Source organism: Prionailurus bengalensis, chromosome D1 (assembly GCF_016509475.1).
Source record: "Prionailurus bengalensis isolate Pbe53 chromosome D1, Fcat_Pben_1.1_paternal_pri, whole genome shotgun sequence".
Lineage (NCBI taxonomy): Eukaryota > Metazoa > Chordata > Mammalia > Carnivora > Felidae > Prionailurus > Prionailurus bengalensis.
Genome location: NC_057346.1, coordinates 97,804,671 through 97,826,099, shown reverse-complemented (window position 1 = coordinate 97,826,099; position 21,429 = coordinate 97,804,671). Strand labels below are relative to the sequence as shown.

Genomic DNA, 21,429 nt, shown 5'->3' with positions numbered 1-21,429 from the left:
CAAAGCTTCTTTGCCAGAGCTGCTTGGCCGTCCCCCCCCGGCAGAGCTGTTTGGATTTTTCGGGTGGCAAAATCACCTTGTCAGCAAATTATTATCATTTTTGTCTCCCTTTTCTTTTTTTAAAAAAAAATTTTTTTTTCAACGTTTTTATTTATTTTTGGGACAGAGAGAGACAGAGCATGAACGGGGGAGGGGCAGAGAGAGAGGGAGACACAGAATCGGAAACAGGCTCCAGGCTCTGAGCCATCAGCCCAGAGCCCGACGCGGGGCTCGAGCTCCCGGACCGCGAGATCGTGACCTGGCTGAAGTCGGACGCTTAACCGACTGCGCCACCCAGGCGCCCCCTTGTCTCCCTTTTCAACACATCTCATTCCTATCTGTGTTTTCTTGTCCCCGTGTTTTCTTGTCCTCTTGCTCCTCTCGTGTGCTGAGACTGGGGCCTCGCTGTCTTGTTGGACCTTCAAAGTAGTCACTCCGCTTATCGATAACCGGGTGCCGATGCACTGGGTGACACGAGACCTGTGCTCCTTGTCTCCATGCAGTGCCCCGGCCAGCGTGAACCCCAGAAGTACACGGATCCAATGATCAGTGAATGAAACACAGGCCAGAAGAAGTTCCATTTCAGAGATTGAGGAACCAAGGCCCAGGATGGGAAAGCGGCTCGCCCAAGGTCACGCAGCAAATTGGAGATGCAAACACTGTTTGGCACCTTGAGGCTGGGAGCCACCTCCAACCTTCCTCTAGCCTGTGGATGTGGGCCTTCCTGGGCCCAGAAGGCCAGCTGTCCCTGCAGGTGCCAGTTCCCTGGAAATGCCCGGTCTAGCTGGCTGGGGGCCAAGGAGAGAGCTCTCTGCATCCTTCAACAGTTAGCCAGGGAGCAGAACACTGTCTCTGGCAGGCCTTCCCTGGAGCCCGGCAGCCAGGCTGAAAACCTTGAACCCCGCAGCTGTTGTCACGTGGCTGCCCTCAGAGTTTGCCCTGCTGCTGAGTTCCTCTGCCTTTCCTGGAAGGCTCGGCCCAGGAGAGTGAGGTCAGGCTGTGGGTTGTGACCTCATTCCGGGGCCTGTGGCTTCAGGCCCAGCTGAGAACTGAGGCCAATGCCAGGACTTCTAAAGTGGGAATGATGGGGCGCCTGGGTGGCTCAGTCAATTAAGCGTCTGGCTCTCAATTTCGGCTCAGGTCAAGATCCCACAGTTCTGTGGGGCGCCTGGATGGCTCAGTCGGTTGGCCATCCGACTTTGGCTCAGGTCATGATCTCACCATTTGTGGGTTCGAGCCCCGTGTCGGGCTCTGTGCTGACAGCTCAGAGCCTGGAGCCTGCTTCAGATTCTGTGTCTCCTTCTCTCTCTGCCCCTCCCTTGCTCATGCTCTCTCTCTCTCTCTCTCTCTCTCTCTCAAAAATGAATAAACGTTTGGGGCGCCTGGGTGGCGCAGTCGGTTAAGCGTCCGACTTCAGCCAGGTCACGATCTCGCGGTCCGTGAGTTCGAGCCCCGCGTCGGGCTCTGGGCTGACGGCTCGGAGCCTGGAGCCTGTTTCCGATGCTGTGTCTCCCTCTCTCTCTGCCCCTCCCCCGTTCATGCTCTGTTTCTCTCTGTCCCAAAAATAATAAAAAAAAGTTGAAAAAAAATTAAAAAAAAATGAATAAACGTTAAAAAACTTTTTAAAAAAGATCTCAGTTTTGTTAGTTCGAGCCCCGCTTGGGCTCTGTGCTGATAGTGTGGAGCCAGCTTTGAGATTCTCCCTCTTTCTTTGCCCCTCCCCCACTCACACTCTCTCTGTCTCTCTAAAGATAAACTTTTTTTTTAAAAAAAGTGGGAACGCATGTGGCCATTGAAACCGAGGTTACTTTTGTCTGCAGAAGCCCAGTGAGTGACTCCACAGTGGCTCGGAATGTGGTGGCTGGGATAGAACCTTCTATGGCTCCATTGACAGAACCAGCTCTCAAGTTCCTGTCCTTTGCCCCCCACCCCCACCCCTCGATTTGATCCAGCCACATCTCACCCTTAGCTGCGTTCATGTTCAGGACCAAATGGTGCCATTTCCTGTTCTCCTTCGGCTCCCCGAACCCCCTCCCTCTGAGTGTTTGCTCACTCTGTTCCCTCCTCCAGGAACTTTGTCCTCCTCTCACCCAAGCCTCCCACCCTCCCGTCCTAATGTTTTGGGGGCCAACTCCTCTCCAGCCCGCGTGCCCGAGCTCAGATGCCTCCCCATCAAGCCTCAGCGGCCCAGCCCTGCTGGACGTGACCTTGCTTCTTCTGAACTCCGGCTCACACCGACAGGGATTCTGATTGGGCCGGTGGCTGAACCTCTCTGAGGCCTCACCTTCCCTATCCACAAAATGGGGACGCTGGTCCAGTACCTCGGAGGATCACAGGCCTAGAGGGTAACGGCGGCGGCTTTCACGCACGCCGCCCGCACTGGGCGCCAAGCGCTGCTTGAAACGGTTTGCGAAGGTCGGCGCTCTGGGCGGGCCCCGTCCGTGGAGGGAGAACCAAGGCAGGGAGAAACGAAAGCACAGGCTGCAGGCCCCATCAGCAGCCAAGAAGGGGCTGTACAAGGGCAGCCCGGCTCCAGCTCTCTGCCCCCGATGACGGGGTGATAAGCGTGTGTATGTGCAGGTACGTGTGTGGGTGGCTGTGCGGCCCTACCTGTGCGCGTGTGACAAAGCCCCCAGCGCCCAGTGCCTGGCGCCCAGTGAGTAATCAAGGCCTGGAGCGTTTACTTTCCGCAGCCCTTTATCTCGGCCCCTCTTTGACTTGGCCTCTCGGCTTTGTTTTCTAATTCCGCCGCTCTGCTCGGGCCTTACCCTGAGCTCCTAGAGGGTGGAGCTGGGATCTCAGCCGTGTCTGAACCTCCAGTGCCTAACGACCCCCTTCTGCCTTTTCTTTCTTTCTTTTTTTTTTTTTTTTTAAATATTTTTTTTCAACGTTTATTTATTTTTGGGACAGAGAGAGACAGAGCATGAACGGGGGAGGGGCAGAGAGAGAGGGAGACACAGAATCGGAAGCAGGCTCCAGGCTCCCAGCCGTCAGCCCAGAGCCCGACGCGGGGCTCGAACTCACGGACCGCGAGATCGTGACCTGGCTGAAGTCGGACGCTTAACCGACTGCGCCACCCAGGCGCCCCCCCTTCTGCCTTTTCTAAGCGCCACCACGGACATCTAGCCAGTCTGCAGGAGAGGGCCTGCACACGGGAGGGCCTCTGTTGCCCCGTCCCCCATCCCTCAAGGGCTGGCTCCGCCTGCTCTTCAGGTCTCACCTCCAAAGAGGAGGCCCTCCCTGATCACTCTTCCTGAAATGGCCCGCTTCTCACGGTCCAGTTTTGTTTCCTTCCACACTGTCATCTGATTTGTTTATTTGCCTGTTTCTGTCCCCCCTCCCCCTGGCATCTGAGCTCTGGGAGGAGAGGGTCTCTGTCCCTGGCAGGTTTAGAGCAGAGCTTTTGACCCTGCGGCACGGTCCCCTGGGAATCTCGCTGACGGGGTCGGTCCCCCAGCTCTGAGCCGCCAAGGAAATGCCAGTGCTGTGGTCCTCGGCTCCGTGGGGGCGACTCTGCTGTGCGCTCCCGAGTGCAGACCTTTCATGGAGAGCAGCATCAAGGTGACCGAGCCCTGCAGCCAGCGCCGCCTCCGTCGAAGGTCACCTCGCTTCCTCGCACCTCTGTTTTTCTAGCTGTGGAATGGGGCCGACGACGTGGTCCCTTCCTCTTAAGCAAGTCTGTCCGAAGACTGAGTTAACACGCGTTAGCTGTCTGTCGCGTCCCAGGCCAGCTGTCCAAAGAGTACTCGGGTGTCGGCCACAAGCTGTCAGCAGGAGGCAACAGGAGGTAGGCCTGAAGGTGGCACCGGGCCAGGTGTGTCCCCGGCTGACCAGGACCCCTGTCCACACTGACTCCCGAGCTCCAGCAAGATTGCAGGGCTGAGCCAAGCACCCCGCCGCACAGCATTTGTGAAGGGCCGGCCCTGCGGGATTTGAGAGGCCCTGAGCTGCCAGCGAGGACCCCTCACCTAGTGTCGCTGCAGGGATGCCGGCTTGGGGTTGCCTGGGTACCGGAGCAGGAGGAGAGGACGGGTGGACAACACTTCACTGTTTCGTGATCTTTCCCTGCCGACCGTGGGGCATGGGTCAGCCTATGCGCTGGGCCTTATTATCTTCATTCTACTGACGAGAAGACCAAGACTCAAGAGAGTTCTGGAAGGACCTATGAACAAAGCTGCCTGTCCCTGGATGATGAGAGGTTAGGAAGGCTGGTCCTGGCCCAGAGGAAGGAGGGTCCAGAGCCCGACCTTAGGGGTCACCTCGCTTCATGCATTGCACCCTGCAGGCTCAGGGAGGCCCCTCAAACAAACTCAGGGCCGCCTTGCTACCTTGTCACCTACACAGGGCCACAAGCCTGGCCCTGAAAGCCAGCTAAGGGCCATTAACAGTCCCACTGTGACTTGCTGGCCTGGGCAGGAGGCGAGCCGGGGGTGTCACGAGAGCTCTGTGCCTTGGACCCCACCGGTTGCCTGGTGAAGCCTGCGGACCCATTCTGAGACAGTTGTTTAAAATTCAGGACCTCGGTCAAGAGCTCCTGAAAGGAGGCTGGAGCCCAGGGGTAGAGACCAGCGAGTGCTGGCTGGGTGGCTTCGGGCGGAGGAAGACAGAGCTTTCACAAGACACGTTGCCCTTGACTGTCCCCTCCGTGCACCTCCCAGGCCGAGCACTGAGACTCCAGTCCCATATTTCCTACTGCGTGATTGACTGTCTTCTACCATAGTCTTAGTGGTCTTTGAAAAGGTCCAGCTGGGGAGAATGGGCTCATGGGAAGAGTCTCCTCCTAAGTCCGTTCCCAGAGTTCCTCTCTCCGGGATTTGCACACGATGCCTGGCCCCACTGCCAAGGCCGGTGGCCCACAGAAGGTGGGGTAGGCGGGGCAGAGAGAGCCAGCCCAGCAAGGCTGACTGAGCCCATGCTCCTTGTTTACAGGGCTTCCCCCCCCCCCCCCCCCCCGATCATGAGTTCATCTCATCTTCGCTACACTCCTAGAAGTGAGGACTGCTGTCTCCACTTGGCAGGTGGAGTTCAGAGACGTGCAGCATTTGCCCACAGACACACAGCCAGGAAGTAGAAGATGCCTCTGTGGCTGCTGTCTTTTCCTCGGGATCCCTGCTGCTGAAAGAAGGAGAAGGCAGGTCTCCTGTCGCTACAAGTGCAGCTGGGTGGCCGGGAAGCCGGGACCTGTATTTTGCATCTGGCTTCTTTCATTTCTCCATTTGTTCGTTCATTCATCCATTCATCCCTCTCTCCGTCTGTCCATCTATCTGACAAAAACGTGCCAGCCGCTGTGCTAAGTAAGCCCCAAGAAATGCCGTCAAGGCAGGTGCCACCTGGCCCCCACGGAGCTTATGGTGTGGGGAAGGGAGCAGAAAGAGAAAGAAAACTAATCAAATAACGACACAAGTAAGTGGAAATGTGAACAGTGCCAGGTGGCTGCGATGTGTGGCTGGGGGAATGTCTGCTGGGCTTTATTTATCAAAGGTCAGGGAGGCCCTTCTAGAACTGAGATCGAAAGCATGAGCAAGAGATGACAGGAGAAGGCGGGTGCGGGGGGAGCTGGGCCAGATGGGGGCAGCTGTGGAGCCAAGGGACTACCCATTCAGGCTCTGGGGTGGGGGGTGGGCAGGCTGGGATTGAGATCCTGGGGGGATCACTGACCAGCTGTGTAAACGTGATAAGCCCTTCATTCTTGGAGCCTCGATTTTTCCGAAAATTGGGATTATCATAAGAATACCCACTCCTCAGGAGCATCATGGAGATTTAATGAGAAGCAGCAGCGAGTAAAGCTCTCAGCACGGTGCCCAGCCCTGGTCAACGCTCTGACTCAGCACCGAAGCTCTTAGTAAGTGTGGACAACGAATAAATAAATCCATGAAAGCACTTGTAAGAGGATCTGGCCATGGCATGAACCAAGGGGGGGGGTGTGTGGAAAGTTCTATGGTTCACTTAGCAGTGGTTCAACTTCAGCTGAGTGTTAGGATCATCTGGGTCCCCGGGCCACACCCCACGTTAATGAAATAACCCGATCTCTGAGGGTGCATCTGGCGTCAACAGCTTTTAAGCCTCCCCCCCGGGGAATCCAATGCCCAGCCAGGACCAAGAGCCGCTCTCCGAGAGGGTGGTTTCACTGATGTCAGGAGCAGCTGGGGAAGGGTTCCTGGGACACTTGGTGGTTGGGTCTCCCCCGCCCTCCTCCGAGGATCGGGAAGATTCAGAAACGCAGAAAGGTCCAGGGAGGGAGTCCCAGGCTGAGAAGAGGCAGAACGACATCTTGGAGATTGGGGTGGGGCCCGGAGTTTGGGAAACGGGGTGCCATGAAGGAGACCAGAGGCTGGGAGAGGCTCATGCAGCGGCGTGGTGGGACCGAGCTGTAGCCCACTGCTGATGAGACTCGAGGGCTAAGAGACGCCTTTGGTTTGCCGGGACTGGAACGCTGCTCGTCAGGACGGGTTTGGAAAAGCTCCCGTCTGCAAGGCTGCCTCGTTGAGAAGAGCCGGGATGCCAAAGAGTGTCGTCTTATATGCCAGTTCCCATTGGAGTAGCTGTTTAGAGCGCCGTGTGGAGAAGGATTCTAAGCCTGGATCTGAGTGTGGCCAGCGATTGGCAAGGCCGAGGCCACTGCCGAGGCCGAGGGTGGAGGGGCCGGGCCGGCAGCACACAGAGCAGGCACTTCCCACCCCGGCCGGGCGGGGCTGCAGGGGGCAGCTAGGGCAGAAAGCACGGATTGGTCTTTACTTTTCTTCTGTGGTGGTGTCCCTGAAATCGCTTCAAGAAAGAGGACCTTCCCTACACCTCGGTGATCAAGAAGCCAGCCGGGAAAAGGGAGCTTTGGTCCATACTGGATAAAGTACAGGACAGGAAACAGTGAGGTCAAGAAAAATGGCTGGGTGGGCTTCGAGATTCTGATGATCCCTTGAAGTTCTGATCCTCGGTGGAGAAGAGTTCCCCAAACTGCCTTTGAGAGGTTGTGAGATCCCCATCACTGGAGGTATTCAAGGAAAAAACGCTAGAAGGCCAGTGGACTGGACAGGAGAGAGACTCACGTCTCAAGCAAGGGCTGGTGGAGGGCACCTCTTAGGGGTTCTTGACGTGGTGATTCTGTGACACAGCCCATAGCTGATGGCGGGATTGTGCGTGCTGAAGAGTGACTAACTCCCGAAGGCATGAGCAAGGACTGCATAGAGCTGGGTCTGTGCCCTAGAGGCCCAGAGACCAGAAATTAGGACCTAGAGGGAGAGGGGTGAGAGGGGAAGAGAGTTCACAGAGGCCACAGTCTAAGGAATGTTGGTTGCACATTGGGTTTAACTGCCTATTCCAGGCGGATGACCCAACGTGACCCCAACGTAGCCTCTGAGTGTCCTTACTCTACACGAGCTTTTGCTTTGGAGCTATTTGGGGCCTGGGCTGGTCTCCCAGGAGTCTCTGTCTCAGAGGAGACTCGTAGACATATGTTCTCCTCTGCTGTTCCAACAAACACTTCCTGGAACAGCCAGCCAGCTTCGCTCTGACTGGTTGTGTTTGCAAGGGTAGCGGAGGGGGAGGGGGGGAAGGGGGGGGAGGACAGGAGGGCAGGAAAGGCAGTGCTGTCTTTGGGCTCTGCTGGGGTCACGGTGACCTTCCAGGTCCTTTCTGCTATGGCTCTGGGGAGGCCAAGGCTACAAGACACGCATTGCCCACTCAGTGCTGTGTGCACGCTTTGAGCCACGAGCTCAGCTCTCCAGCCCCGCGGTGTAACCCCTGCTCTGTGCTCCCTGGGACAGCAGAGAGCGGTGGGGGAGAGGTGGCATGGATACAGAGCCACCGTCAAGACGAGAACCGGGGGGCACAGTGTGCTATCCTCCCATTCGGGTAAACCATACGTTTTAAATACATGTGTGTCAGTGCACAGACTCTCTCTGGAAGGGTACTCAGGAAGCAAATCTCTGTGGCAGATACTTTCTGGGAGAGATCCGGGTGGGGGGGGGGGGGAGATTGGGTCTTCGCTGCTTCACTGTTTGAATCTTTTGAATTTTGTACCACGCCTGAGTTGACGATTTAAAATGAAAGAAGCCCCGTTCTGCAGTCAGACTCCCTGGGTCCGAGCGTGAGTCTTGAGCCTATTACGTAGCCCCTCCGTGCCTCAGTTTTCTCTTCTGTGACAACAGGGAGGTTACCAGCACCTGGCTCGGGCTGTGACAGGGGACTAGACCGTGCAGCACAGAGGCGATCACAGCGCCTGTCACGCAGGAAGCCCCCGATGGCTCTGAGCTTCCACGGCGGTGTTTGGACAGGGTTCCTGATGAGGAAACTGAGTCTCTGAAAGCCTAAGGGACCAGGCTGTCAGGAGCCCGTTCTGGACGTGAGGGCAAATGAGATGCTGTCCCTTCTCATGTTGGACGGTGTGTGGTGAGGGAGGGGGACACACACACGTGAGAGAGCTGCGCACCTGCCCCGCCCAGGAAGCGCGGTGACAGAGACTGGAAGGAAGGGCTGCACGGATGCAGAGAAGGGAGCCACGCATGCTTCCCGAGGAAGGGAGGCCACCAAGGGCAACACGAGAGGGGCCTTGAGGACTTGCTGGCTGGGCAGGTGTCTGCCCAGGGGAAGCGGGCAGTCTGGGTAGAGGGCACCGCGTGAGCCAAAGCTTGGAGTCACCGAACGCCGGAGGGTGAAGGGAAAGCCCAGGAGACAAGGGTGGAAGGAGGTGGCAGAACGGAAGGAGAACCAAGGGCACAGAGGAATTGGTCCAGAAGGCAGGATGATGGAAGCAGGCAGGAGGGAGAAGAGAGGCGTGAAGCCACCGGAGAGGAGACCGAGCCAGGGCGGGACAAGAACATTCTTCTCTGCGTCTCCACGTTCCACCCCCTGAGGGATGAGCAGGTGTTTCCCTTTGCACGCGCACACGGGCTCACGTGCGCAGATGCACGCTCAGCCTTCATACGTATCTCGCCTGGGGTTCGAGACTCGGTCCCAGTTTGGCACCGGTTTTATTGAGGCAAGTCCGAAGACACCGTCAACACAGGGTGTTGGGAGGGGAAGCTCAGAGACCAATGACCCTTTCTCCCCAGGGCTGTCCCCAGCCACCCTGTGTAAGCTCTCAGCACCCTTTTCCGGCACCCCACCCTGATCTGTCACCTTGATCTGCTTCTCTTTTTTTTCATTTTTTTCCATGTTTATTTATTTTTGAGAGAGAGAGACAGACAGAGCACAAGTGGGAGGGGGGCAGAGAGAGAGAGGGAGACACAGAATCCGAAGCAGGCTCCGGGCTCTGAGACATCAGCACAGAGCCCAGCGCAGGGTTCGAACCCATGAACCGTGAGATCATGACCTGAGCAAAAGTCGAACGCTTAACCGACTGAGCCGCCCAGGCACCCCTATCACCTTCTGATCTACTGATGATTTACTGATTTCTGTATTATCTGTCTCACTTCACCGAAACGAACCTCCATGAAGGTGTGGGGTTTGTGTTGTTCTCCGTTTTATCCCCAGTACCTAGGTCTGTGTCTTGTACACAGCAGGCGCTCAAATCAGAACACTCACCATGGTGGGGGAGGGGAGGGGTAATTACCATATGCTAAACATTTCTCACGCATTCTTTGTTTTGTCAGTTTTCACAATCCCAGCGTGCCAGGTGGGCATTTTTATTTCCATTTTACGGAAGAGAAAATTGAGGGTAGACAGGGATCCAGTAAGACACCACCACTTTCTGAGAGGTAAATAAAATCATCAGTCCCAGTTTGACACATTTGGGTTGTTTCGGTCGGGATTCCGCAGGAAACGGACGGCAGACGCGAGGGTTGAAGTGAAGAGAAGCTGGTGAAGCGCCCTTACCGAGGCGAGCTCTAGCACCTTCCTCCTGCTGCTGGAGCGGATTCTCACAACCTTCCGTGCTGGAAACAACACAAATTGTGCGTTCTGGTTCTGGAGGTTAGAAGTCCAGCATGTTGGTTCCTTCCGGAGGCTCCGTGGCGTGGGGGATCCACGCCTTGACTCTTTCCGCTTCTGGAGGCTGAGGGCTTTCGCCGGCTCCTGGCTAAATCATCCCAACCTCTGTTTCCATCATCACATCTCCCTGGCCCTCCCGACTCCCTCTTCCGGGGGCCCTGATGGTTGCGTTATTGGGCCCACCCAGGCAATCCAGCACAATCTCCCCGTCTCAAGATCCTTAACGTAGTCACCTCTGCCAAGCCCCTTTGGCCTTTTCAGGTAACACATTCACAGAGTCCGGGGCTTGGGGTATGGACACCTTGGGGGCCACGATCCAGCCGACCACACGTGGCCGTGGGAGTAGCATTAGGAAGGGAACTAGAGTGGGGGGGGGGATAAAAAGCGACCTCTCTCCTCCTGCCCCTGCCTCCCACTGGCTGAAGCCCAACCAGAGGCCAGAGGCACGGAGCAGAGCAGGGGAGGGATGGGGAGAGACAGAAACTCAAGCAGCACAGTACTGAGTTCATTGTATTAGCCGTGACTGTCACTGCTCTTCCAAAGAGGATCCAGGCCCTGGGGCCGCCTGCCTCTGTCCCGGGAAAAGCAGAACCCTCCCACACCATCCCTGCACAGTGGGGCAAGAGTCTGTGCTCCCCGAAACACACCACGAACCACGCTGTCAGAATCTGGGGCAAAAAAGCTGCCGGGGAAATTCAAAGCCAAGGCCAGCTAGCTCTTCAAAGCCCTCTCCGCGACAAAGCGCTGAGAGAAGGTAGGAAGAAGACAAAGGCCTTGGTCAGCAGGGGGGGGGGGGGGGGGGGCTACGGGAAGAGGCGACAGCCGGTCTGAGCTGCCACAGAACCACACCCCACCCCCACTGGCCCTTAAACAACCCCCTCCAGAGAGCTGGAGAGTAAGCAGTGAGGAACGGAGAGCCCAGGACCTGGAATGTGGAGACTGGGGTCCAAGCCAGTTCTGTCACCACTAGCTATGTGACCTGGAGAGAGTGATAGCCATCACTACAGCTCCCTCATCTATACAATGGGGATGACGGGGACCCAGTGCCTAAGGGCAGATTCTCTGGAAGCAGAGCCTGAGACGAGGATTCATTGGAGGGGACCTGGAGAGGAGTAAGGGATACGGAACCGGTGGGGCAGAAGCCAGCAAGGCTGTGGGTACAGTTGGATCCCATAGGGAGCACCTAAGAGCTGTTCCCCTTGAGAACAGGCCAACAAAAAAGATAGCTTTTGCACCTGTCTTGGGGGAAGCGCGTGTCCCTCTCTTTCCCTGCTGCAAGAAACTGAATAACGAAAAAAAAAAAAAAAAAGGAAACTGAATAACGACCCCCCCCCAAAGATACCCCCACATCCTCAACCCCAGAACCTGTTACCTTCTAGGTAAAAAGGGACTTCGCAGGTAAGCTTGTTGAGACTGGAGATTATTCTGGGTTATCTGAGTCCTTATAAGGGGAGACAAGAGGGTCAGAGTCAGTGATGGGGGGGTGACAATGGGAGCAAGGGGCGGGGGGAGGGGGGGAGGTGAGGACGAGGTCAGCAGCCGGAAGAAGCGAGGAAATGGATTCTCCCCAAAGGTCGCCAGAAGTCACTCTGTCCAATGACACCTTGATTTGCAACTTCTGATCTCCAGAACTGTGAAAGAAGACGCTTGTGTGGTTTCAAGCCACTGAGTGAGTGCTAATTTTAGGGCAGCAGTAGGAAACCAACACAACCTGTCCCAGGCTCAGGGGTCCGGGCTCTGTGGCTCAAGCGATCACTGTTTCTGCTTAACGAGCACCTTCTGTATGTTGCACAGGTGACCCCAATCCCTCCCTCGGATCCTCTCACCAATTCGGAGCGGTAACCCACACTGGAGAGCCCCCCCCCCCCACCAACTCGCCTGGCTCTGCTCCTCCCCTGCTTTGCCCTGCCCCCTCCTCCCCCATTCCCTCTGGTTCCCCTGGGAGCATGTCTTTAATGGACCCATTGCACGAACCCTAGGCTCAGGGATCGGCCCGAGGAGACTTCTCTATCTGGTGCCCACAATTATGCCCCGAGGAGGCTAGTATCCTGAATCTGATTTTGCAAAGAAACTGAGACTCTGACCAGCTCACAACTGTAAGGGGTCAAGCCGGAATCTGGATCCAGACACAGGAGACAGTGCTATTTTTTTTTAAATGTCTATTCATGTTTGAGAGAGCGAGCGAGCAAGGGGGTTGGGGGGGGGGTAGAGAGAGAGGGAGACAGAGAATCCTGTGCAGGCTCCACGCCGTCAGCCCAAAGAAGGGCTCGAACTCACAAACTATGAGATCATGACCTGAGTCGAAATCAAGAGTGGGACTCTTAACCCACTGAGCCACCCAGGTGGCCCGAGACAGTGCTTTTAAATTTTTTTTTTTTAACGTTTATTTATTTTTGAGACAGAGAGAGACAGAGCATGAACGGGGGAGGGTCAGAGAGAGAGGGAGACACAGAATCTGAAACAGGCTCCAGGCTCTGAGCGGTCAGCCCAGAGCCTGACGCGGGGCTCGAACTCACGGAGTGTGAGATCGTGACCTAAGCCGAAGTCGGCCGCTTAACCGACTGAGCCACCCAGGCGCCCCTGAGACAGTGCTTTTAATCCCTGCATTCTACCACCTCCTGGACGTCCCCTGGGCGCCTCCTCCTCTACCCCTTGGGGATAATCATCTATAATTCCTGGGGGCAGGACGTGATTGGGGCAAGGAGCCGGGCTCTGTCAGAGATCATCCTCCTGGGCCGCTGCCCATCTCACACCTCCGGCCCCAGCCTAGGTCCCCACAATGGAATAGTGGGGTATGGGGAGGTCTGGGCTCCCCAATGTGGATGTCAGAGCCACGGCTCCCTGAGGCCACCCATTGTGGAAAATCACACCGGCTTCACGTTGATTCTTGACTCAAATCCTGGCGAATCCTGACTTACCCCCTCTCCCCTTGCTTCCTCCTCTGTGAGACGGGGATAATAACCCCGCGGCCAGGATGAGACAAACAACAGACTGGGAACTTGGCTAGGACAGAATTGGGCACAGTGGGGGCTCCTGGCTGCTCAGATAATCTCGCTGAGCCTCAGTTTCTTCATTTGTAAAATGGGAATAATGATATTGCAGCCATAGCGAAGAACGACTCTAGCCCCAGAGCTGCCGTGAAGGTTCCGGAGCACGGGCTCTGGAGTCCCAATCCTGGGTGACCTGGGACGAGTCACTTAACCTCTCCGGGCCCCCTTTTCCTCGTCTGCTTAGTAAGAACTGTGTGAGGGAGAACAGGTAGAAGTCCTGCACAAAGTTAAGGGCTGTTACCACTGAGTGAAGGGCTTGGCCCGCGCCTGGCGTGTTGTTAGTGCTCAGTAAACGGTGGCCGTCCTGTTATCGGAGCTCCCTGGCCCCTGTAGTGAGGAAGGTCACCTCCACGCACCCCCCGCGGCCCTCTGGCTTCAGGCGCAGGCCCTGCAGGCTGGCTGCTGTGCTCCGGTCGGCTGGATGGGGTTGACTGCACAGGACACGGGCCCTGGGTGTCCCCTCCACCTCTGGGGGGGCCGTTCATGCCTCCAGCTCTCCCTGCAAACGCACCCCTTCCAACCTCTTCTCTCCGCACCTAAGGGCCCCTCCTTCACCCACCTCGCTCCCCACCTGCCTCAGCTAATTGGCGGTGACTCAGGAGAGAGCCGAGGCCGAGGCTGCGTGGGTGTGCGATCCTTCCCCGACTCGTCTCCCTTCCCACAGCTCCTGAGATTGCGGGGCCCGGCACCTGAGTTGCCCGCCAGCCCCTGGGACCCCTCTTCTCCCCAGAGAGCAGTCTGATCATGGCAGTCCATGCTGGGGGGGGAGGGGGGGCAAGAAGTTCCCCGAGGGGTCCTGCAGAGGCCTCTCCGGCTCCCGGGCCTCCGTGTGCTGGTGTTGACACGTTCCTGCCTAAGTGGGGACAAGCAGCTTCCAGAATCTCTGTCTGATGCCTCCTGTAATGAGAACAGCAGCTGTGGGGGCTTTTCCCTCTCTTTTTCTGGACGAAACAGGCCTGGACTCCCGGGCTCCTCCTCCCCCCCTGCTGAGGCTCAAATGCCCAGGACAGACAGAGCAGCCCGGAGTTGGACCGACTGCCCAGAGAGGGGGGCGGCTTCGGCTCCTGGCCTCTCCCTCCCATCAGGGGAGCCAGCGGCCAGGCCAGAAGCCCCTCATTGCTTCCCGTGCACCCGGGAACTCGGCCGGGCACTGGGCCAACCCGAGCGGCGGCTAGGCCCATCCGTTTTCCAGGCAAAACCGAAACTGGGAATGGGAGGATGTGGGTCTGAACCCTAACCACCTCCTTTGTTAAACAAAACCAACCCAGAAAACAAACAGAGTGAAAACGTCTGAATGCACCGCATGCAGTTCGGCCGGGCTCAGGTCGTGGGTGGAGTTTAGGCCATGTTGAAAGGGCCCGAAAGTCCCGGGTCTGGGCTATGCCTGGACTCGGGGACATAGCCACACGTCCCCACCCCTGGGACTATCACAGGCTGTGGGGAAGAGAGACCGAAGGGGCTCCAGTTCCACGGAAGGGGCCCGAGGCGCCGTGCCAGGGGAGGGGGCACACAGCCCCCGGGGTGCCCAGATACACGGTGAGGTCTGGCTGAGGGCGTCCTGCTGCTGAGGGCCACGCACCCCCCAGCACACCCCCTTCCCTACGGGACCCCCTTCGACGCTGTGACTTTTGCCAGCTCTCCCCTAAGGGGCAGGGTCCCGCCTTTCCTCTCCTCCTCCCGGAAGCAGCCCCCAGACTCAATGGCTCCCGGGTCCTCTCTCCTAGACCCTGCCCCCCACCCCTCCTTCCCCACCCGAAGTACTCCACCACCCTCCTTGTATCCCTTTCTGTTACCCGAATGTCCCCACTGGTCCCCCCCACCCTCCTCCCCTGCCAACCTAGAGACCCAGCTAGGTGTGCGCCCTGAAGGTGTCGTCATCGCCCTGATGACAGATTGCCCAGTCTTGTTTCGAATTCAAAGAAGCTCGGCTTTAGCAAGGGCTAAAACAGCTCCAGAGCGTTTAAGCTCAAACACGAGGCTTCAAAGGCATCTCCCGCTAATGAGATTAAATGAGATAATGCGTGCGCACTTTCAGACGGAGCCCCCAGACCACCACAGGGAGTCTTTGCTGCCCCTTTGAAGTCAGGCACTTGAGAGGGAAGGTTTGTGGTTTTGCAGGACTTGTGACGCGAGCCGGTGGAAGGGACCCCCCAGGGACGGGGTGACGCAGCAAGCTGCAGGCGTGAGTGTGTCAAGGGCTGTGTGTGTGCGTGCATGTGACAGAGAAGCTCCTGCCACATCGCACAGAATCTCATCTCTCCACCCCCCTCCCCGGGGTCTCACTCAGCTGCTCTGTCTTGTGGTCACTGTGGTCAACACAATCCCTTCCGGCTTGGCCGGAGCCCCTTACCCTTGGGTCCCCCCCCACTGAGCAGAGACTGGTTGTCATTTCTAATATGACGTTGCAGGAAGAACAGGTGAACACTCAATTGTATTTATGCTGGCTGTCTGGCCTATAGTTCTTTCTTAAAGCCAGATTTCCCCTTCCAAGAGACTCCAAGGAAACAGCAAAAACATTTTTGCACCTCTGATTTTCTACTTAGGATAGCCACACAGACGCATAAGTGTCCATCTGGGCACACGGGGATTCTTCTGGACAATCTCTGCTGACTCAGGGCCAACTGTGGTCCCTAGGCATCGAGCTGGGGGAAGGGCCCTCCATATCTCCTTTTTCCTACCCTGTTCAGGCACTGCGCTGGGAGCTTCGCATTGTTAACTTTCTCATTCCGAGCAATGGCGGTGAACACAGAGTCCGGAAAGGTCACGTTCCTTGTCTAAGGTCACAGAGTTAGAAAAAACGGCTTCAGTTATTTAATGGATTCTCTGCTGGGCTGAAAGCCAATCCACATTATATATGGGATATCACTGGACCCTTCCAAAGCACAGCAAAAGTTTAGGCGCTAATAACTAATAATACTGTTCCCCTTTTAGAGATGAAGAAACGGATACACAGAGAAGGGAAGTGATTTGTCCACTGGGACGCTTCTAGCTTTCCGAGGGCTTTGCCCCAGGGACTACAGTAAATTTAAGGATTTGCAAGGGCTCAGGTTCAAGGCAGGCAAGAAGCAGGTGCCTGTGGGCGTGGCCCAGAGCCCAACTCCCTCAGTGCCCCGGCCGGGCCGCGGTCCCATCTCTTGGACTCGGCGGGAGAAGGAGCTGGGCATGCTGGGGTTCTGCCAGGCCTCTGCCACTGCCCCTTCCCTGTCCTCCTCCAGCAGCCCCTGAGTTCTCCTGCCCGGACCCAGGAGAACCTCAGCCGAGTTCCTGGGTCACCCCCTCGGACTCGGGGCAGCCCTTCCTCCTGGTGCCCAGCCCCCAGGGACCCTACTTTTTCTAGCCCCCTCTGTACTGTCCGCTCCAGCAGCGGACTGGCAGGACCCCCAGGCTTTAATCCTGTGTGACTCCAAATACGTGAACTCACCTTTCTGAGCCTGTCTACCTCCTAAGATGCAACTATGCACCTGCTACTACTCCCCCCGCCCCCCGAAAAGGCGACGTAAAGCTTTCCTTACCCCACACCTCCTTTGCTATTTCTCATTTTTCATTTTCAGGGAGCGCTATTTATACGGTTCTTGGTCTGTGCCAGGCACGGTTGTAAGCACTTCTATTGCTAATTTAATCGTCATAACTATCCTGTGAGGGAGGCACCCTCAACCTCTTAGTTTACAGAGGAGCCCTCGGGGGGCACAGAAAGGGCTACAGAATTCGCCCAAGGTCACACAGCCTTTTGAAACAAAGTGAAATATAATTGACGTATAACAGTGTCTTGCACGCAGCTTTTAAGAGGCAGAGGCAGGAATCCGTCCCAGGCAGCCTGGCCCCAGGGTTCACGCTCTTAACTTCCTCTTCTGTGCTGACGTAGTGTGCATAAAGCATTTTAGTATAAAACTCAACCGAAAGGAAATGCTTTTAATAAGCAGGAACGGTCGTTACCACGTGGCCTCAAACGGGCCTCTGTGTTTTTTGTCCCTGCGGTGGACCGGTGATACCCCCCTGGCAGCATTCGGCAGAATAATGGGGGCGAAGTGCCCATCACAGATCCTAACACGGAGCCGGCCGTGGGGCTCTCGGTGGTCCTCCTCTCTGGAAGGTGCGGGTGGAGAGGGGTCGGGAGTGACTTGAGTTAGACACATCCGCTGAGCCAGCAAGAGAAGGTGTAGAAATACCACCAGCCTAGGGGGGATGGGGGAGGGGCCCGGGCGAGGCAGCAGGTGGCTTAGCAGGTGCCCAAAAGCACAGGGCTCTCTGGGGGTCCAGGTGGGGAGAATCGGAAAGAAGGATGTGAACACTCATGGGCCAGCTAATCTTGCCAACAACCCTGAGAAAACATGAGTCTCAGAGAAGTCGAGAAACGAGTGAGTCCATTACAGGCCTGGGTGGTTTGGGCTTGGGTATCAGGAGGCAACGGGCTGTGCCCCCAGGATGGTTTTGTGGTTCCCCATCAGGTTGCCCTTCAGCGCGGGATGAAGGGTGTCAGCTACAGAGTCAAGGTCCAGGTAAGGAGTAACTGTTTCCTACAAAGGTGCAGCGAGCTGGGGCCCTGGGCTGAGGAAGGAGGAGGGGCCTTGTTAGGAAAGGGCCAGCAGGTGGAGTGAACCAGCAGCGGGGCGGGGGGCTCTGTCCTGGGAGGGGGCAGGGCCCAGCCGGGTATGGGGGGGGGAGGTGCGGATCCCCTCCCAGAAGACTCTCCCCACGTACAGGTCTCAGAGTCACCTGCCCTGGAACCCGTGGCTAGAGGGTGACAGGACCCGTCTCCGGGGAGGCTGTCGGCTGTTTTCAGAGGCAGGAAAGCCACTTCCTGGGGGCCCAACTGTGCCCTTTGAAACACCAGGCCAGACCCAGCAGCCTCTGTCTTCACTTTAAACCAGAGGAGGGCCGCAGTGGACTCACCGGGAGGAGCCATGACCCTGAGAGGGCAGATTCGTTTTTCTGGAAAGCCTCTTCCCAGCTTTTCCATTTCCCCCCGGTGGCAGAGACAGCCCAGCCCGGGGCCAGTGGCCCCCCGAGTGAGGTCAGCGCAGTGATGAGGTCTGACCTCAGTCAGTGTTGCCATGGGGACGCTCCGGAATGCCACTGCCACCTGCTGAGCAGCACCTTTCTTCCAGAAGGAGCGGGAGGGGACAGTGACTGATGCGGACCATGTGTCACCCTGCTCTCGGCCGCCAGGGTTGTTTCTCCCCAGACATATATTGCCACGCGCGGGGCGGGCCAGGGGACGTTCGCGGGGCCTGCTGGCTGCGCTGTGTGCGTCCGCGTGTTTGGGGCGCGGGGAGAGGCACTTGGGAGAGCCCCCAGGGTGCCTCATTTTCCTGTCTCCCTGCGCCAGGCTGGGATGCTGATCACTGTGCTCCTGGTGGACCCAGACTGACATTTACAGCAACCTGATCTCCATAGCAACCAGCTGTGACATCACAAGGCCCCTACAGACCCTTTCCCCGCGACAGAGGAAGCGTGACTACCCGTTTAGGGGCAGAAAACGCTCCTGAGGCCCCTCACGTGGTAGGGGAAGTGGGCATAGAAGGGCGAAGCAGGAGAGGGTCTCTCCCCAGAAATACCAGGTTTTTCTCTGAGCTGCCGACCGAGCCTTCTCTGGAGGTGTGAGTGGAGCCTAAATGAAGTCTCCCTCCCCCACTCGTTCCCCTCTCTCATCCCTTCAAAATTACATCTCCGTGTCTTCAACCATAAAACGGGGATAATAGGAGTCACTCTTCATTGAGGGATTATTATGTGCCGGGCGCGGTGGGCTTTCTCATTTGCCTCGTGACAACCCGGTAAAGCGTGTTTTCCTTTTAGAACTCTCCCTTTGGTAAGTGGAGGAGAATGACACACAGAGAAAGGATTCGAACCCAGTCTGGCTCGAGAGCGTACCCACAGCCTCCCTGGCGCTCAGCGGCACCTCTGTTTCCAGCCGTGCCGGGCCAGACAGTTCTACGCGGGTTTCAACTCACTTTGCGCGGCCGGCATCTTGCCTCACGCGAGCACAAGGCCTTTGTCTTTTTCTGCCCTGGGGCTTGTGCAGTGCCCAACACGGACTGCCGGCAGGAGCATGCTCAGCATGGGGACGTGCCGGGGGCAGTTAGCTTCCACTGGGCCAACAACCTCTCACCCGTGGGGCGTGGGAGCCGGTGGAGGGATGCTTCCGTCAATCTGTCATCTGGCTGACAAGCCCAAGGATCCTTCTGTACACCGTTCAGAGGGGCCTGGAGGCACTGAGTCCCAGTCACCCGCGGCACTGGCCTAAAGATGCTCTGTGATGTTGGCTTTTTTCAGTTGTGTCGGTCCCCTGTTTCTGCTCCCTGGGATCACCTCTAAATTTTTTTTTTTTTCAACGTTTATTTATTTTTGGGACAGAGAGAGACAGAGCATGAACGGGGGAGGGGCAGAGAGAGAGGGAGACACAGGATCGGAAACAGGCTCCAGGCTCTGAGCCATCAGCCCAGAGCCCGACGCGGGGCTCGAACTCCCGGACCGCGAGATCGTGACCTGGCTGAAGTCGGACGCTTAACCGACTGCGCCACCCAGGCGCCCCTGGGATCACCTCTAAAATAAACTGCCTGCACACACGTCCTTGCATCAGGTTCCCCAGATGAGGGAACTCCAGGCCAAGGCCGTTGGCGACAGAGCCGTGCTAAGAGCAACACCACAGAGTGGCATTCTGGAACTGGAAGCCATGGTGAGGGGCAGTGAGGACCCTGTTGTGGTGGGACGGGAGACGGTGACAAGCTTTAGCATACGAACGACATGGGGACAGCGGTAATTATAAGGGTTGTGGGGTCGGCTGGCTTCTGTTAACGGCTCTCATAGTCTTAAAGAAAGAAAATATCACGCTCAGATCCGTCACATGTCATTTCTGGGCCCGTCACGAAGACCCAAATCCGATAAAGCACTGTTTAAAGAGACCCCCTCCTCCTGCAGCCAGAGGGAACCTGGTGCCGAAAATCGGCTCAGGATTGAACTGGAGGGATGGCAGGGCCCCAAAGGGGCCCAAATCCCAGCCTAAACAGACCTACGCAGGGTCAGGCCCAGGCTGGGGACGGAGTGGGACCCTGAGACCTGAGCTGGGGACACATGTGGGTGAAGGATTTTGAGGACCTTGGAGGCCCAGACACGTCTAAAACGTTGTGCACTGAACTCCCACAACTCAGCAAAGCACTGTGGGCCAGGTGGGGCGAGGGGCCAGGTCCGGGCTGCCTCCAGGAAAGGCCGCCGTGTTCCCCCCTTTCCCTGTCACCTGTTCAGGGCCAGACTGAGAAACGTGACACTGGGTCACGTGCAAGTTCACCAGGTCCGCGGCTCGCCTCATTTCCAATGAACACGGGATTAATCGCATCTTGAGCAGAAAGACAAACTGGTGAGATGGGGACTGGCCTGGGCTGAGACGCAGCTAGATGTGGGTTCTAATCCCACTCGGGGCCCAGGCAGGCCCTGTCAACGCCGTCCATTATTGGGACACTTCGAGAAACTCATGGGTCCAAGAGGCACAGTCGGGGACTGAGGAGGTATTTATGCCGGGCCCTGTAGACGTGGGGCTGCGGCCGTAAAACGGTTCTTGCCTCTCTCTCCAAAGCACAGTCCGGTGGGGAAGACAGGCGCGCGTAAAACAAACCAACTCCCAGTAACGGGCGCTGTTTGGGATTTCACTACATGCCCGGCTTTGTGCGGAGCCCTTCCACTGCCAAGGATCACAAGACCCTTCCTCAAAACGTCCCCAAGATGTCCCGCCCGCCTTTTACAAAGGGGGACAAGGTGGCAGCGGCCTTACTCTGAAGCATGTGCACTGCTCTCGCACATGACCTACTTAGAGCAAGACGGCCTCAGCAGAAGAGCCGTGTGGCCCGATGGGGAGATCCGGGAAAGGCCGCCAGACTGGTCACAAGGCAATCCGCACGGCCAAAGAGCGCCATCAGGGGCGCCTGGGTGGCTCAGTCGGCTAAGCGTCCGACTTGGGCTCTGGTGACCACCTCGTGGTTCGGGAGGTCGAGCCCCCGCATCGGGCTCTCGGCTGTCAGCGTAGAGCCCGCTTCGGTTCCTGCCTCCCTCTCTCTCTCTGCCCCTCCCCAGCTTGTGCTTTCCCTCTGTCTCAAAAATAAATAATCACCAAGAAAACAAACAAACAACAACAAAAAAAGAGCAGAAGAAACGCCAACCGTGGTTAGGTTATTATTAAGCATCTGTAGCGAGGGCTCACGTTTCCGGAAATGACTCGAAAAGCCGCAGATCAAAAACCAGCATGAACTCTGGCCACTGCCCTGTACTCAGGCAGTCAGGGAGCAGCCCCTGACCTCGGCAGCTGACCTCCGGGCTCCAGAGCCCCAGTTCCGCCCCCAGAATCTGGGGAGACACAACATTCCAGTCTCAGCGTTTCCCCCTTTCAAAGCCTTTCTGACGAGCGAGCCCTGGAGGATGGGGGTCCCCG

General features: G+C 57.2%; 1 long non-coding RNA gene across 1 annotated transcript; it reads right to left on the bottom strand.

The window, feature by feature from the left end:
• Positions 1-15,525: 15,525 nt before the first annotated feature.
• Positions 15,526-19,311, bottom strand: LOC122482697. Its single transcript, XR_006297215.1, has 2 exons — positions 17,904-19,311; positions 15,526-15,787 (listed from the first exon to the last, which is right to left on the bottom strand). It is a non-coding gene; the product is annotated as an uncharacterized LOC122482697 (long non-coding RNA).
• Positions 19,312-21,429: the final 2,118 nt, after the last annotated feature.